The sequence below is a fragment of the Cupressus sempervirens genome, chromosome 11, assembly GCF_028749045.1.
Source record: "Cupressus sempervirens isolate cs-2001-9-10 chromosome 11, ASM2874904v1, whole genome shotgun sequence".
NCBI classification, from domain to species: Eukaryota; Viridiplantae; Streptophyta; class Pinopsida; order Cupressales; family Cupressaceae; genus Cupressus; species Cupressus sempervirens.
Genome location: NC_143128.1, coordinates 485,108,226 through 485,127,125, shown reverse-complemented (window position 1 = coordinate 485,127,125; position 18,900 = coordinate 485,108,226).

The window sequence follows — 18,900 nt, the reverse complement described above, 5'->3', positions numbered from 1 at the left end:
TAGATGTTAATTGAAAGAAAGTGAGATGAATCGTTCATAGTTCAAGGAGGATGGTGATGATATTGAGATTAAGGTAGGAAGGAAACAAAGAATTCTACAAGATGTTTCTATATTAGGAAACTACAATTGGAAGAATAGTTATGTTTTCAATGATGTCAAACCTTATAATTAAGAAATTTTTTTATCTGATTTTGAGTGTCATATCTAAATGATTGATGAAGACAATTTGAGAAGTTGGTCATTAAAAATTAACCTAGAGGAAAGGTTGACTAATAAGAAGAAACTATAAATGGGCACTTGATTAGTTAGATTTGACAAGATAAAATGATTTATTTAAATCATTCTACAAGTGAAGAAAATGGTTGCACTGAAGCCTTGAAGAAGTGATGAAAGATTGACAAAATGCACATGCTTGACTATGCAACAAAGAAGAATATTAAGTTACTTGAAGTTTGCATAGAGTGATGCTAGTGTCAACTAAGTGATAGTATGCACCAAGTAGAAATAGTATTGATCAAGCATCATTATTGATTGAGTGTTAATATATGTGCTAGATAGAAAGTTAGTAGAAATTGAGTAATTAAGTGTCATAATACAGTGTTGGCCAAGGGACAACATTTTGATAGTTTATGAGGAAATCAAGATTTTCAGCCGATAGAGTAGATTTATTGTAAAATGTAAAGTGTTCAGATAAGAATGGATGATGTAGAACATTTAAATCAAGGGAACCCCTATTTGCATGTTTCTATACAAATTTCAAGGAGAAGTTTGAAGAAGTTTCTAAAAGAGATGAATTTTTGGAAGGATTTGATGAATATGATCTAAACCTAAGATCTACAGTGGTGTTTAAGTAGAAATAGATCAAAATTACTTATTTGGGGAGGTGCAAAGGCTAACCTAGCAAGGTTGGATTAGTTGTTGATGCTATTGATTGGAAAACTTAAGTAAAAGGATGAGAAGAGTTGACAAGAGGTGAAGAGTGTTTTCTTGAAGGGTTTCCAAGTGAATAAGAGACTAAGATGAAAATGAAAGCAGTCAGTTGATCGACATTTGAACCAAAATGTGATCTATATTTGCAAAGTGAGTTGTATTTGCTAGATGAAAACCTGCTATTACTTTCTAACCATTGTATCCGTATTGAAATACTTTAATAAAGGTTGACCTAACAGTCCTATGTAAATCCTTTAATTAAGGTAGAATTCTAATGGAATGTTCTAAATTCCTCTAACAAGGCTACTCCTAATAGGGTGATTAATCCTTTCACAATGCCATATTTAACAATTTATTTTCTAACCTTTCATAGGGTTGGTTCCTAACAAACCTCACTTCATAACAGTGAAAATATTGGTGACATGTTAATGGTGTATTTTCCCAAATTCGGTTTCCACATTAAATCCTAATATCAAACTTGTGTGGATGTTATTTGTGATGATTTACTATTAATATTTACATTCTTCAAGTGTGTTATATTTAGGATAGTGGATTGCTAGTTTATATTAACAAAAGTTTACTATAGAGGTCAACGTAATGGATGTTAAGATCTAAAGTAATTTAAGTGTTTGTTTGTTTAATTGGTACATCTAGACCTTGGATAACGGATTCACCCCCCTTTTTAGTTATTCTAACCATTCTAATAATTGGTATTAGAGAGATGGTACTTGTAGAGAAAAAATTGAAGGTACTTGAAGCTAAAGATCATGATGCACAAAATGGAGGTTGTAAGTTTGAACAAAGAGAACTTCCCTGCATAAAAATGTTTGATGAGATTATATCTATAAATAATTGGAGATGGTGAAAATTTTTTTGTGGATAATTCATGTATGGAGATAATAATAGTTCCACTAACTACTCATTAGTTGACAGAGAAGCAATAATCCAACCAAGCTACGCTGGAGTTTGCATCAGCCCTAAAATATGTCAAGTTTTATAACATAAAATATTGCAAGACTTCCAAAAAAAGGTTGGATACATTGAAGACCATCTATGGAGGAGATAAGAATGCCTTGAGAGAAAAATAAGAGATATTGAGAGGTAAGTTTGATAAAATGAGAATGATAGAAGGTCAGAATATAGTTCACTATTGTGGGAGAATCAAAGAGGTTGTAAGTGCTATAAGAGGAGCCAATAGAATAATTGATGATGAAACTATGACTAACAAGGTATTGAGAACTCTACTTCCTATTTATGCCATCAGATTTTTTGCAATACAAGAATTGAGAAGTACTCCAAGTAATGACCTAACTCTAGAAGATGTGATTGGTAGACTTACTATTTTTGAAATGTCAAGTTTTGATAATTTTACTCCCACCTCTATCGAATCTAATTTTAAATTATAATTGGTCCTTAGCAAGAAAGGAAAAGGAAAATATGGGAAAAGTGATAGTGATACTTCTGATGACGTACTTGATAAGCTTGAAGAACTGATGCCTAGAAGAATTCCAAGAGGTAAAGGGAAATACAAAGGTAAACTTCCTATAATATATTTTTCATGAAACAAATTTGGTCACATTGCTGTAAGATATTCTAACAAAGAAGACAAAGATTAAAGAAAGAAAGAAAAGTATAAAGGAAGAAGAGATGAATGAGATAGTAGGAGAAACAAAGACTATAAAGATAAAGCTAAGAAATCTTGTTACTTGTTGAAGAAGAAACTTATAATGAATTTGAAAATAATAATGAAGCAGTTGTCTATGTTGCTATGAAAGGTGATTTTGATGAAGATGATAAAACTACATTAATATCTTATGTGAATAAAAGTGATAGGTATATAATTGAAAGTGGATGTTCAAATCACATGACTAGTGATAAAAGTAAATTTAAGACCATTAGACCATTCAAGGGTTGTAGTGTTAAGTTTGGTAATGATATGCCATGTCTAATGAAAGGTAAAAGATCGACACAATTAACTGATAAGATCAAGTGTGACAATGTTTATTTGGTTGAAGGTCTTAACTATAACTTGTTATGTATTTCACATTTGGAGAAATCATGATATATATTTCAATTACACCACAAAAAGACCAAGATATTTCATGATGATAGTGAATTTATTAGAAGTGCATATCAAACAAAAGGTAACTTGTTCTATTTGGATTTATCTAATGAGACATATTTGTTTGTATAATATGAAGATATATTGTTATGACATAAGAGGACATGTCATTTAAATTTTGACAATTTGATTATGATTCATAAGATGAAAAGAGTATGAGGATTATTGAAACTAAAGAAACCTAATAATGCTACATGTAAAAATTATCAATTAGAAAAAAATGACAAAGTCTAGTTTCAAGAGCAAGACATATTCATCTGATGATATTTTGGAATTGGTTCATACTAACTTTTTTTGGACCTATTAGTGTTAAAATATATTTTGGAGACAAATATTTCATTCTATTTGTTGATGCCTATTCTAGAATGATGAATGCGATTTCTCTATAAGAAAAATCTAACGCTTTTTAGTTGTTGAAGTGTTATTTGGCTAGAGTTGAAAAGGAGATAGGAAAGAGTCTGAAGTGCTTGATATCTAATAGAGGTGGAGAATTCATTTCCAATGAATTTAATATATTCTATAATGATAAGGGGATCAAAAGGCACATGTTAGCACCTAGGACCCCTCCTCAAAATGGAATAACTAAAAGGAGAAATAGATAAATCATGGATTGTGCTAGAACACCAATTATGGAGAAGAATGTAACACAAAAATATTGGAGAGAAGCTATAAGTACACCTATTTATACTTTAAATAGAGTGCAAGTCAAGAAAGGTATAAATGTCACACACTTTCAAATGTGGTACGAATATGCATCTAATGTGAAGTATTTTAATTTTTTTGGAAGAAAATATTTTGATTAAGTAAAAAAAGATTTTAGAGGACTTGAAACCTTTAACAAAGTGGTAGAGAAATAAAAAATAAGAAACCTAGAAGAACTATACACTAGCACCAAGAGCAGGACAAGCTAAAAAAAGTAGCTAAATATAATGAGCTGGAAAAGAAAAAAGAAAGAAAGAAAAAAGACAAGACAAAACCAACTATAGGGTATTCAGTAGATCTATTGCCTAATCTGCAAGAATATTCATGTTTTCTATAGAGGCCTTTAGATCATCCATTTCTTTGGCTTCGACACACTCTATCTTCTTTGAGTTAGCCTTGGTGCACTTGCTAGGTCCTTGATCGCCTTTCAATTTCTTGGAACCTTGACCTTTCCTTTCTTCAAATTTATTTAGGAGAGTGTAAATGTTGTTAGCCACTATCTTTAGAATAGAGCAATTCTGATTTGATAGTTTCTTGACCATGTTCTCCATATTAACCATTCTATTATCTAGATTATCTATCATTTTCTGGAAACCTTTTATCAGCTGATCTAGAGCTCTATTTTTGGCTTCAAGGGACACATTTCATTAAATTATTAACCTCTTTAATGTTATTAATCACCTTAGAAAGTTTATCAATATGTTGTCCCAGAGTTCTCTCGCCTCTAGTAGTTTTTCTGAGCTAGTCAAATTCTCTAACAGTGTCCTACATCTATAGTTGCAAACTACTAATCTCCTTCTTCATCAGCCCCAGATTGCCAAAAATTGCTTTCAAAAACCATTTGTCATCATTTTCCTTGTTATGAGTAAGGTCATCCTTGTCCCCACCAACATTATCTCTTTCATAATTAGTCTGCACATGCCCTTTAACATCCATCTTCCCTTGGAAAAATGCATTTTTTCCTTTTCATTCCATCCTCTTAATCATAGGTTCATTGTTAAAAGGTATGCTTGGGCCCCTATCCATTTTCTTCCCCTTGTTTTTAGAGACCTTACTAGCAATACCTTTTCCCTTTCCCCTCTTCTAACTCCTCTATAGAATTTGTATCCACATCTGAATCAATCTCCTTGATCTTCCTTTTCTTCCTAGATGAGCTACTAGGATCCAAATTTTTCCTCTTCTTAACCTCAATCTCATCAAACTCATTCTCCATGTCTTCATCAAAGCCCTCATCCTAATCACTCCCCTTTGTCTCACATTCCATAGTTTTCTTACTAAATCAAGGTTTATCTAGTTTTTTTGATTTAAGGAGGTTCATAACTAGTACCATCAAACCATAGTGATAGGTATGGTCACCCTCAAGATTATTTTGAATAGCTAAAATTATAGTACCTAATGATTACCTAAGGTAGAAGGGAAGATTGAGCCTAACCTTATTCCTAAAATGGTTCACTAGCATAAAGTGGTACACAAATATCTTAGTAAAGTGACCATCCAAAGTTAAGTATTCAATAATAATGAATATTAGAAACCCCCAATGGTGAGATATAGAACTAGGGATAAAATAAGAATTTCCAATTTTCACTAGCTTGTTCCATTCCATTGCCATTTCTACAAATTCCTCCACTGCCCTATTGGAAAGCTTCCTATCTCTATAAAAGTTGATCCCCTCTGTATCAGGGCTTGTAGCTTCCACTATGATGTCCTCAATAACCTCAATTCTTTAATTACCCACCAGCATGCTCCCATCCTTCCAAGTTTTAATGAATTGGTATGTAATAGAAGGGTTACTTCCTTTAAGCTTCTCCATAAAACTTGTAAACTTCCCTTGTTCTAGAATATCCCAAATCTCCTCCTTCTTTTTCCAGCCCTTACAACTAGGTGGTTCAGCCCTCTTTCTCCTTCCTCTCATTTTGTTAAAATTGTTGCAATTTTTCATAATCTCAGGGTACACTTTTAGAAAGAAAATCCTAGTGTCGATACTAAAGCAGAGGGAATTGGTACATACACAAGCCCCCAATCTATGTGGCAATGAATATAAAGTCTTTGCCCATCTAATCATAATTCACACCTCCTCAAATCTGCCCAACTGATAATTAATTCTTATAGTATTATTCATCATTAATAATCCCTTTTTTCTACTTCTCACCTTATCATACTCAATCAAGGATACTCTCTCAAAAGCGATATCATTAAGTTGATTCCAAATTGGCTTCTCATTACTTTTGCAAGCCATATTCACAACCCAATAAACAACACAGTTAGTTTCTCTATAGTTATGAGTGATTATACAAGTCTGAAAAGAATCAATTAAAAAAATAGCCTTACAAATAATATTATGAATTTTCCAAGAAGGATTGTTAACTTTATTGAGACAATTAATAATATTGAGGGAGTCTCCCTCTAGCCAAATTTTGTCCAACTTTATACTCTTGGAAAAACTAAGACCATAAAGAGAAGCACTTGCTTTTGCCACATGATTATTTTTTTCTTGAATATGGATGGCCATCACACCCAAATTGTCCCTATTCATGTTTCTAATGATAACACTACAACCCAACCTCCCTAAATTTCCCTTTGGGGCCTCATCAAAATTAATCTTACACCAACCTTTAGGAGGGAAATCCCAAAGCCAAATCCCTAAGGTGAGTCCCATTTTGAGAAACACTTAACCCATCCAAATTCCATTTCTAAATCACTTTTTCTTCCCAATCTGTCTGGGGATGATGCCCTTTCCCAATAGTCCTAATATTCTCAATTATCAGATGCTTGATCTTATAGATCAACTGGACAAAGTTAGTCTCCTTACCCCTAAACACCCTATCATTTCTTTCCTTCCACATTCACCAACAAAGAAATGGGAGGATGAAATCCCAAAGCTTCATAATTAGTGTATTAAAAGTAGGAGGCTTCCATCCTTTAAAGAACTCTTGAATAGTAAGGGGGGAGACCCAAATCAAATCCAACAAACCAAATATCCTTTCCCATAACCTTCTAGTATAAGAGCAATGAAAAATCATACGATTAATTGAATCTTTTTCTTCCTTGCAAAGATAGCACATATTAAAAAATCCATACCTCTTTCCATCAAATTATCAATGGTTAGAATTTTATCTTGCAAAAGAGTCCAAAAAAATGTAAACTTTAGGGGTCATTCCTTTATACCAAGCTTTAGCCCAGCAAGGTGCCTGATATTCCTCAAAAGAATTGGAATATAAAGAAAAAATAGAGTACATTCGATTAGGATTATACTTCCATATTAAAGTATCCTCCTCTTGAATTAAAAAAATAAATTTAGGATTTTGTTGAGATTATTAAGATTGATATCCAATCTATTAAGGTTAACCCATTTTTCTTCTTCCCAATAATCAATGACACATATTTCAATTAGGTTCTTGCATTGATCCATAAATCCATTCCACCTCTAATTAGAACTAAGGGTATAATTAAGAATCCAAATATCATCCCAAAAAAGAATATTCCTACAATTTCTTGCCTTCCATCTGACCTCTTTTTTTATAATCTACTTATTTTTCTGAACATGTTTCCAAATTTTAGAACCCCCTTGGGAAAACTCATTACTAAGGAAGAGGTTAAAACTAAGGTTCTCTCTATTATATTTATTACTCTAAATGTCTCTCCATTCTCCCACCTCTTGATGCCATCTCCAAATAATCTTAGCAAGAAGAGAATCATTCATTGTTAAAAAAATTCTAAGACCAAGACATCCTTTGTTGATAGGCTTCCATAATTTATCCCAAGCAATTAAAGCCATTATTTTCTTCTTTTCCATACCCATCCATAAAATTATTTCTGAATCTTGTCAATTGTTAAAGCAAACTTCTTGGGAATCACTCAAAGCATATAAAGAAAAACTTTGTAACATTGATTTAAGAACAATTACCTTTCCAGCTTGGATAAGGAGGGATCCTTTCCATCTCACTAATTTTGAATAGATTTTATCAATAAAAGAACTTTAGAATGTCTTAGGAGGGTTGAGATAGAGAGGTAACCCAAGATATGAGCTTAGAAGGGTACTAATCTGACAACCAATGATTCTTTTAATTTAATTTTATCTATTTTCATTAACATTGATAAAAAAAATCACACTTTTGTTCCAATTTATAATCTAACTAGTAGCCTACCCATAATCCTCAAGAACTCTCTTAACATTTCTCACATTTCTCATAGAAGCTTCTCCCATAACAATCGATTCATCCTTGAGTACAAGTAAGATTCTTAGAGGAAAGTCTAAGCCCAAAAAATTCCCCCAAAGTAACCATTTTTTGCACATATCTACCTAAGAACCAAATCATAAGAATGAAAATGATAGGAGAGAATGAATCTCCTTGCCTTAACCCATAGGAATTTTGGAATAAAGGAGTTGGAGAACCATTAACCAACACAAAGAAGGTAGTAGAGGAAACCAACAAAAAGGACCATCTCCAAAAATCTCTTATTAAATCCAAAAGCTTTTAGTCCGCATTTTAAAAACTTCTAGTCCACCCTATCATAAGATTTAGATAAATCTAGCTTAAGGAGGAACCCATCTTTCTTAGATTTGGTAAGGGAATGGATATTCTCAGGCACTATGATTACAAAATCCAAAATCTGCCTGCTAGGAATAAACCAATTCTACTATCTAGAAATAAAATTAGGAAGAATAGATAAATTTCTAAGAGTAAGAACTTTAGAAATAACCTTGTAAAAAGAGTTAAGAACTTTAGAAATAACCTTGTAAAAAGAGTTACAAAGACTAATTGGTCTGAATTGATCTAAACAATTAGCCCTAGCTTTTCTGGGAATCAGAGTAAGAAAAGTACCATTCAATTCCTTCAAGATTTTCCTAGACCCAAATAACTCTTTCACACCATTAAAGATATCCCCTTGAATAATGTGCTAGTACTTATGAAAAAAGTGGAACTGAAATCCATCTAGACTAGGAGCTTTGTCTCTTTCAAAGGAAAAAAAACTTCCCTTGTAATTTCTTCATTGTTGGGGATAGCAGTAAGTTTTTTATTTTGTTCATCAAAAATGCAATTCAGGATACAATCTAGAAACACCTTTTGCTTGTCCTTGTCCATATTGGAACCACTTTCTAGTAGATTACTAAAAAAATTCATGACTTTCCTTTTGATAGCTTCACCATCATTAGTAAGAACCCCATGAACATTAAGCCTTGAAATCTTGTTCACCATTCTATGCTTCAAAGTAGTCATATGAAAATATTTAGTATTTCAATCCCCCTCACTCAAAAAGACTTTTCTAGATCATTGTCTACAATATCTCTCTTCCTTAGTAATTATATCATGCATTTGAATAATTTTCAAATCCTCCTCCTTCCTAGACACATTCTCATAGCCCTCAGCCTAGATGTTGTCTTGAATTTCTTTTAACTCCTCCAAAATATTCCTTTTACTATCAAAGATATTACCAAAGGTCTTTTTATTCCATCTTTTGATATTTTTAAAAATATTTCTCAACTTTATGGTGACTATAAACATAGTTGTTCCCTCCACTTGAATATCCCACCAATATTTAATAAGGTCTTCTAGTCCAGGATGGAGAGTTCACATCTTCTCAAATTTGAAGGGACAATTCTTTTTACTTGTAGTAGGATCATCAAAGAGAAAAAAGAGGTAGTGATCTGAGCCCACTCTAACTTGCATAGAGAGGGAACATTTGTACTTCAAAAACTAGTCCTTACTAATAAGGGCTCTATCCAATCTTACTTGAATTAGTTCCTTCCTTGATCTCCTATTAGTCTAGGTATAATCCACCCTATACAAGTCCATGTCATACAAAAGATGTCTATCAATGAACATCATCAACTCCATTCTGCTATCATAATTAGTGAAGCTACCTCCCTTCTTCTCATTCTCTTTTTGAGGTATATTGAAGTCCCCCATAATAACCCAATTTTCACCCACAAAATTCTTCCTTTGTTAGGGAGAGCATCCCAAGTGCTTTCCTACCCCATTTAGAGTTAGGAGCATAAATGTTAGTTAAAATCCCAAAGTGCTTTCCTACCCCCTTTAGAGTTAGGAGCGTAAATGTTAGTTAAAACCCAAGAAGTCCCATCCTTTTCATTAGAAAATATAATATTCATCATATTCTGTTCTGAGATATAAGTTCTCTAGAAATATATCTATTATTCCAAAAAACTACCATGCCCTCAAAAGCTCCATCAGAGTCTCCTCAAAACACCGTGCCACTTTTAAAGACCAAAAAACCTTCAAATTTTTCTTTTAAGATTTTAGTTTCATGAAGAAGAACCACATCTAGCTTATTATCCCTAATCATGTTCTTCAACATATCTTGCTTGTTAAGATTATCTAATCCTCTGATATTCTATGATATAAAATTTATTTCTTACAAAAATATTTTTAATCTAAGATAGTCCTCTAACTACCATCTGCAATACTTCTATTTATCTCCACAATTATTTTCGGCACATTAGAAGGTCTTTATGTAGATGTAGAAGTTAGGCCAACATCCCCAGATTTGAAAACCTTCCAAATTGGAGTGATAGTTAGGCAACTATATCTGGCTTTTTTACTCTTGGTCTCTCCCTTTTTAGTGTTCTTTCCATTTGGAGTGCTGATATGTGCCATATACCCTATCTTATTGCTCGTCATTTTCTTGATCACCAAAGCAATCTCTTTGTTCTTTTTCAAGGCTTGATCTCCTCCTTATTTTTCAATCTTAAAATATTCTTAGCCCCCACTATAGTCCATGCTTCTTTAGAGTCTTCCTCCTCACTCATCAAGGCTTTAGAGATATCTTCATCATCCCCCCACTTTTGGTTTCCATTTATGGATAAAGCTTCTATAAGGGGTTTCTTCTTGAAAAGAGTTTCCTTTTTCAGAATAATACAATCTTGAGTATCATAAGATTGAAAATCCTTACTATTAGTAAAGGAAATACTACCATATTCTAAGAATTCTTCAATTTGAATCTCACACTCCTTTGAATATACCCCCTTAGGGGATCTACCTTCAATCAAAAGGCTATCCTTTGACACCAAAGAAACAACCTCCTCAATCTGAACTAGAGGTGTCTAGTCTAGGTTCTCCAAAAATTCATTAGAAATCAGCTTTGATGCATCCACCTAATCAACAACCTTGGACTCCAGAGTCATCTTTTTGTACTCCCTATTGAAGATGCCCTTTCACAAACTAGTTTTCTCAACACCCACCATATCCTTAGTTCCTTTATGAACCCATATTTTCTTATATTTTTCTGGAAGTAGATTAAAATCAAGCAACTCTTTTCCTGATGAACCAATTTTTTATAGTGAAAGAAGGCAAAGGGCATGGATTTGTACTCAATCTTTAGCTACCATAATCCAAATTTCAATTTGAGTGAAATAACCTCAAGCATACCAACTCCTCAAAAAACCCCTACATAGATTTTGGCATAGGTTAATCTCTTTCTAGCCATTGTGATTAGATCCATGGAAATAGGTTCAACAAAAGTATTAGCAATACCTTAAAAATGTCCTCCACCCAAAAACCCGAAGGCATACTTGGCAATCTTATCCAAACAAGAGCTTGAACCAGTGACTCATCCTGCATATTCAAATTCAGAGACCATTTTTGTAGAATCAAGGTGTGCTTACCCACAATCCATGGACCATTGCATAGGATTTCCTTTTTATCTTCCTCACATGAAAAGATAAAAGATAAACATCACTTAGACATGGCCCCAATGTCTACTTGACCTTTCAAGGCCCATTTCCTTCTGACAAAGGCACAAATCACCTCTATATTTGGTCTAGCTCCTAAAACCTCCCCACAAGAGTCAAATCCATTCTAGATGTATTCCTATCAAAAATTTGATTTGGAATCTCCTGAACAAATGTACCTGGTTTAGATGGAGAAATATTTTTAACTAGAGGAAAAGATGACTTACCTGCTAGCTTAATGCCAAATAGACTTGACAACTTTTAGGCCAAAATATTCATAGAAACCTCTTGTCTAGGTCCCCTTGACTCCCTAGTTATCCCACTTCCATCAAGATCCTTCCCATTTGTAGTGTCCAATGACTTCTCTCCTTGATCTCCTTCACTAGACATGCCTACACCATTGCCATTCTCATTTGAAATTTGAACTCCTTTCCCACTCACCATAGATGACCCTCTTGCTTTGCTCATCTCATCAAATATTAAATGAGACAAAAAATAATTTTTTGGAAGAAAATATTATATACTAAAGGATAATAGAATTGGAAAACTTGATGCAAAAAGTGATGAGGGCATATTCCTAGGTTATTTCACTAAGAGAAAAGCTTATAAGTGTTTGTACTCTAACACTAACAAATTTGTGGAAAGTGAAAATGTAAAATTTGATGAATATACAAAAAAGAATGAATTTGAATGCAAAATAGAACTTGAAGACTATTGTACATTCATATATGTGAATGCAGGTGCTCCCTCTAGCCCACTTGAAGAGGAAAATAATGCTACAAATCAACAATAAAATGGCAATGCCAAGTTGCAACAATAAGTTTCCTAGTAGAAGACTGTGGGTGGTGAGAAATAAAAAATGATGCCAAGGTACATGTAGAAGGAGTTGAACATCAAGAAGCCATTTACGAGAAAATAGAACATGAACTAGAACTAGAACTAGAAAGAGAAAATGAGCTTGAAATCATTTTTTAAGATGAACCTATAGAAGAATAGAGAAGGAAAGAACCCATACTAGAAAAATATGTGAGAATACATCATGCACTTAAAAAAAATCACTGGAGATAAAGAATATGGGGTTATGACAAGGAAATGACTCAGAATTGAAACATGTTTACTTTGTGAATTTGAGCCCAAATTAGCAAAATATTATTTAGAGAGTGAGGATTGGATTCAAGTAATAAATGAAGAAATTGAGAAGATATAGAGAAAAAAACATGGACACTGGTACCTAGACTAAGGATAACAATGTTATTGGAACAAAGTGGGTACTCAAGAACAAGTTGAATGAAAAAGGTGAAGTTACAAGGAATAAGGCTAGACTAGTATGCAAAGCATATGCACAAGAAGAAGGAATTGACTACGGGGAAATTTTTTCCCCTATTACAAGATTAGAAGGAGTTAGAACACTACTCTCATATTATTCTTATAAAGGATTTAAGGTATACCAAATGGATGTTAAATTTGCATTTCTAAATGGAATACTTGAAGAAGAAATCTATATAGAGAACATAGAAGGATTTTTTAACCACAACAAGAATAATATGATATGTAAGATGTACAAGAATTTATATGGTTTGAAACAAGCCCCTAGAGCATGGGATGGAAGACTACACAATTATTTGGTGAAGATTGGATTTTCTAGAATTAATGATAACAATAATCTATACTTGGAGATTGGTAGTAAAAATAAGGTTTTGTTACCTAAAATATTTGTTGATCATATCATTTTTGGAGGGAAGGAAGATTTATGAGAATCATTTGCAGATGAGATTAAGAAGGAATTTAAAATGTGTATGTTTGGTGAGATCAAATTATTTTTTGTTTTACAAGTTTATCAATTGAAGCAAGGTATCTTCATTACTCAAATTAAATACATCAAGGGGAAACTAATTTTTTTTGGAATGAGAGATTCAAAACCAATTAGTACACCTATGGCCACTCGACATAAGTTATCTAATAATGATGGTTCTACTGATGTGAACCAAACAATGTATAGATCAATGATTGGAAAACTAGAATATGTTATTTACAACAAACCTGATATTGCATTATTAGTTAGAATAGTTGCAAGATTTTTTGCAAACCCTAAGGACAATTACATGATGGTAGTGAAAATGATACTAAGATATCTGAAAGGAATATAATACTATGGATTGTATTATGAGAAGAATGACAAGTTTAAACTAAAGGTGTTCAACAATTCAGATTGGGCAAGAAATGTTGATGATAGAAAAAGTATGAGTGGGGGAGCATTCTTTCTAGGAGAGAAACTAGTTTCATGGAAAAGCAAGAAGCAAAACTACATTTCTCAATTAACAATTGAAGCTAACTATGTGGCAACAATAGTGAATTGTCCAAATATCATATGGATCAAGCAATTGTTGACAAGTATGAAGGAGGAGATCATGGATTTTGTTTTTATCTATTGTAATAACACTAGTGCTATTAACATATCAAAGAATCCTATAATAAACACAAAGAATAAACATATTTCTATCAAGTATCATTACTTTAGAGATATAGTTCAAGAAAAAGAAGTGAGATTGGAGTATGTGAATATTAAGGAAAAAATAGTTGATATATTCACTAAAGCTTTACCTAAGGATGCTCATGAATATGTAAGAGGTAAATTAGGGGTAATTTCTATAGAAAAGGCTACTTAAGATGAAATGGTGCTCTTCATAAAAATGGGTTGATCACACTATCTTACAAGTTGATGTAGATAGTCATACTTTAGGAGTTGCATAGAGTAGTAGTGGAGGAAGAAGTACATAATCATATTATCAATCATACACAGATGACAAACAATGAATTCAATATTGGCATGAAGATATCTACATGAAAAGATGAATGAGATAGATAAAGTGTCTTTGGAATTATTGTTAAAGAGGGAGAAGATGCAAGGAGAAGATTTAATTCAATTACCTATGTAGTGATAAGTAAGAGGGAGAGATTGAATAAGCAATACATTAATAGAACTTATAAGAGGTTTTGCAAGTAATATAAAATAATTTCACTAATTTCATGATCTGATATGATAGAGAAAGCTTATGAGTTGCATATTAGAGCTGCATGGATGAGAATTAGAATGAAACTAAGGATATTAAAGAAGATTTGATGCTATACACAAAGGGAGTTTTCTTGATGCAATACATGTTTTGGATTTCATGGTAACTAGAGGAGTTTCCATCAATGCCAAAGAGGGAGATTATTGGAAGCTAAAATTGGAGCAATTGTTATGTTTTCATTGATGTTGAACCTTATTGGTAAGAAATTTTTTAATCTAATTTGAGTGTCATATCTAGATGATTGATGAAGAGGATTTGTGAAGTAGGTCATAAAAAAACACCTAGAGGAAAGGTTGAGTTATGCAAAGAAACTAAAAATGGGCACTTGATTAGTTAAACTTTGACAAGATAAAGTGATTCTTTAAATTATTTTACAAGTGAAGAAGAAATTTGTATTGAAGCCTTGAAGAAGTGATCAAAGATTGACAAAATGAATAGGCTTGACCAAGCAACAGAGTAGAAGATTAAGGAACTTTAAGTTTGTGCCGAGTGATTCTAGTGTCAACCTAGTGATAGTATGTGCCAAAGAGAAATAATGTTTACCAAGCATCAGTATTGAATCAATGTCAATATATATGCTAAACAAAAATTTAGTAGTGATCAAGTAACCCAGTGATGACATAGTATCAAAATAGAGTGTTTGTTGAGGAACACCATTTTGTTAGTTTATGAGGAAATCATGATTTCTAGTTGATATATTTGATTTCTTAGAATATGTGAAGTGTGTTGAAGATAATGATGGATGACCTGGAAAATTTAAATCAAGAGAAACCCTGTTTGTGTCTTTTTGTGTAAGGATTCAAGGATAAGTTTAGAGAAGTTTCTAGAAGATAAAATAAGAGATGAAATGTTGGAATGATTTGATAAATATTACCTAAACCTAAGATCTATAGTGGTGTTCAAGAGGTAAAAGAGAAGAATTACCTATTTAAGGAGGTGTAAGGTCTAACCTAAAAATGTTGGATTAGTTGTTGATACTATTGATTGGTGAACTTAAGAACAAGGATGAGAAGAGTTGAGAAGAGGTGAAGAGTGATTTCTTGAAGGGTTACCAAGTGAATTAGAGACTAAGATGAAAATGAAGGCTAGTTAGTGGATCAACATTTGAATCATGGTTGAAACTTGGCACAACAAAAAGGTCATAATTGATGGTGTCTCCCACCAAATCATAGAGGGTCTCATTGTGGAGGTGACATGCTTCTCCCAGGAAGGCATTAGCTTCTTCAGGAATAAGAAGATGTCCGCCAATGCTATCAACGCTTTCATCAAGAATGACAAGGAGAATAGCAAACTGGTAAAGATTGACACCTTCTATGACATAGAGTCCATCAAGAAGTTATGGGGGCTTGTTTTGAGGATCATCATAGAGTATGTCACTTTGGAGCCCAGGTTTGATAGAGTCAAAACCCATCATTTTGTCCTACTTAATCATTTTAGACATAAAGTGAAAATCTCCTTTCCTTTCTATATTTTTACTTAAATGACTAAGAATATAGAGAGTTACAAAAAATGTCCTGTCAAGAATCCCACCCTTCATGAAGGTCTTCTGCTCCTGATTTTTGAGTTTCTGAAAACCCAAACTAGAGTCAAGCCCATTGGGGCTTCGGGTGGCTCCTCGAAGGACACTGCTAGCTTAGAATCAGGGGAAGTGCATGTTGTGAAATCTGTCAAGTCTGAAACCCCAAAAGCCAAACCCTCTCCCTGCTTACCTAGCAGGAAGAGCCCCAGGTGCCCTCCCCCTAACCCCCCTACCACTCATCCTAAGGAGTCTAGTGAGGAGTCGAATAAGGAGTCGGAGGAAGCGGATTCGGTGGCAGAGAAGGAAAGTGAGTTGGAAGACGACAAGGAAAAAGATAATGACAAGAAGAAGGTGACCCCCTTGACAACCCAAGATAACCCCAAGAAAATAAAGTTAGACCAATCCCCAACCCATGATCATCTCAGTGATAACACTAATTTTTCCCCTAGCCCCACAACGCCCACCTCCCCCCTGGAGATCCCCATTTCGACCCTAGAAGAGATGATAGAAATTATGGTTGAAAAGGGAGGGGAGACCATCAAGAAAAATAAGAGAAGAGCCTAGAAAACTTTCAATATGGATAGTGTTAGTATGGGCATTGTTAGAGAACCTACTAAAATCCAGGTGTTGGGGGACCTCGATAGTAGCACCCACTATGACGAGCTCCTTGACCCGACTCTTTTGGTTCTCTCTGACAATGCTTGTGAAATAGGTTTCAACTTCCTCAACAATGCAAAGAATAGCCTGATTGATAATTTCTGCTCCATTAAGTGGCTTTTCCAAGAAATTGAGACTCTAAAGGATAGGTCCAACCAGACCAATAATAGGGGGGAAGTCAAGGATCATGAGGCCAGAGGCAGTAAAGACCAGGTGGGTAGCTAGGAAAAAGATAGAAGCAAGGACCCCAGTGACAATCAAGAGGACAGAATCTCCCGGCTCAAGTAGAAGGTCCAAAGGCTGGATTCCGTCCACCAGGTTGTGACTAAACAGATTGTGGATACCCTCCATACCTTGAATGAAAACATTGTTAATCTGGGGGACTATCTGACCAATGCTGATCTTGTGGGGAACCTGGAGCAAAGTACAAAGAACAGAACCAACCAGGAGGATCCTTAGAAAGAGACTGGAATCCAGGAAAGCCAGGGGGACCAGATGCATTTCCCCCCTGCGACCCAGGAGGAGGAGGCCATCCAAAAGAAAAGTGACGCTGCAAAAATCCTGCAGGCAATGGAGATGAAGGGACACTAGTCTTCCCGCCAGGCTCTATTCCTAGCCTTTGTTTCCCTGGATTCGGGCCTCTTTGTTTCTGGCCTTTTGAGGCTATTTTTATTTTTTCTGACTTTCTTGCTTTAAGTTATTTAATGCTGTAAAACTTTGGGTTTCAGGATCCCTATAAAACCTGTTTTCCTAATAAAAAACATTTGAATCAAAATGTAATTTGTATTTGCAAAGTGAGTTGTATTTTCCAAATTAAAACCTATTGTTACTTTCTAACCATTGTATCAATACTAAAATCCTTTAATCAAGGTTGACGTAGTAGTCATATGTAAATCTTTTAATCAAGGTGGCATTCCAATGGAATGTTCTAAATTCCTCTAACAAGGCCACTCCTAATAGGGTGATTAAATATTTTAAGAAGGTCACATTTAATAGTGTGTTTTGTAACCTCTACCAAGGTTGGCTCCTAATAGAGCTCACTTTAGAAGAGTGAAAATATTGGCGACATGTTACTAGTGGTTTTTTCTGAATTGGGTTTCCATGTCAAATCCTAGTGTCAAACGTGTGTGGATATTATTTATGATGATTCATTGTTAATATTTAATTTCTATAAGTCTATTATATCTAGGACAATGGACTGCTAGTTTATGTTACTAATTTAAGTTTATCATAGAGTCTAAGCAAATGGATGTTAAGATCTAAAGTAGTTTAACTATTTTTTTTTCAATTGGTACATCTGGACCTTGGATAACTAATTCATCTCCCTCTCGGTTCTAAAAATTCTAACATCTACAAGTGCAAAAATGACTTATGGAGATGATGGAATTTTGAAGAAAAATTTGATGATGAAGTTTTGATCATTGGATCCAGGTTTAGTTTGTGATTGTAGTTTTACTACATAAAGGATAAGAAAGAAGAGGTTAAGTATTGTGAAAAAGAATCGAAGGATAATGGAGAGAAGTAGAGACTACTAAAAAAACAAAGGAACTAATCAGATAAATATTTTTCCAATCATAGAAAAGGTAAAAAATTGATCGTAGGATTGTAATGATGCGTTGTTGTGTTAAGGAACTATAATATATCTAATTTAGTAGAGTTAGTACAAACTAGATATGATTATTAGCTATTTGTCTCTAACAATTGTGAAAACAAAATATGTAATAGAGTGACCTTAATAGGTCTATTGTAAATAATTTAACAGGATGACATTCTTAGAGAAAAGTGTTTAAATCCACCAGGTTATTCCTAGCAGGGTAAAAAATTTAATATTGCTCAAGGGAAATACCTTTACAAGCTAGCACGTAATAATGTTTTTGTAACCCTTAAGAAAGCAAGCTTCTAGCAGAGCTTATTTTAGAAGAGTAACATAATTTATGGGCATCAATCTTACATTGTGGTTTTCACCCTAATTAGGTTTCCCCAAGATAAATACCAGTGTTTCATTTGTTTGATGATTAGGGTAAACTTTAAGAAAGCCACCTCCAAAAAAAGATATAAAATATTGGCTAATCTTTCATTATTTTGAAAAAACAAAATTATTTCTATTGATGAATCTCTCAATTTTTTATTCTTAATATGATTAATATTGGTGATTATTTTTGAATCATAATTATTTTTGTATAAAATATTGACGAATCTCAATAATAATAGG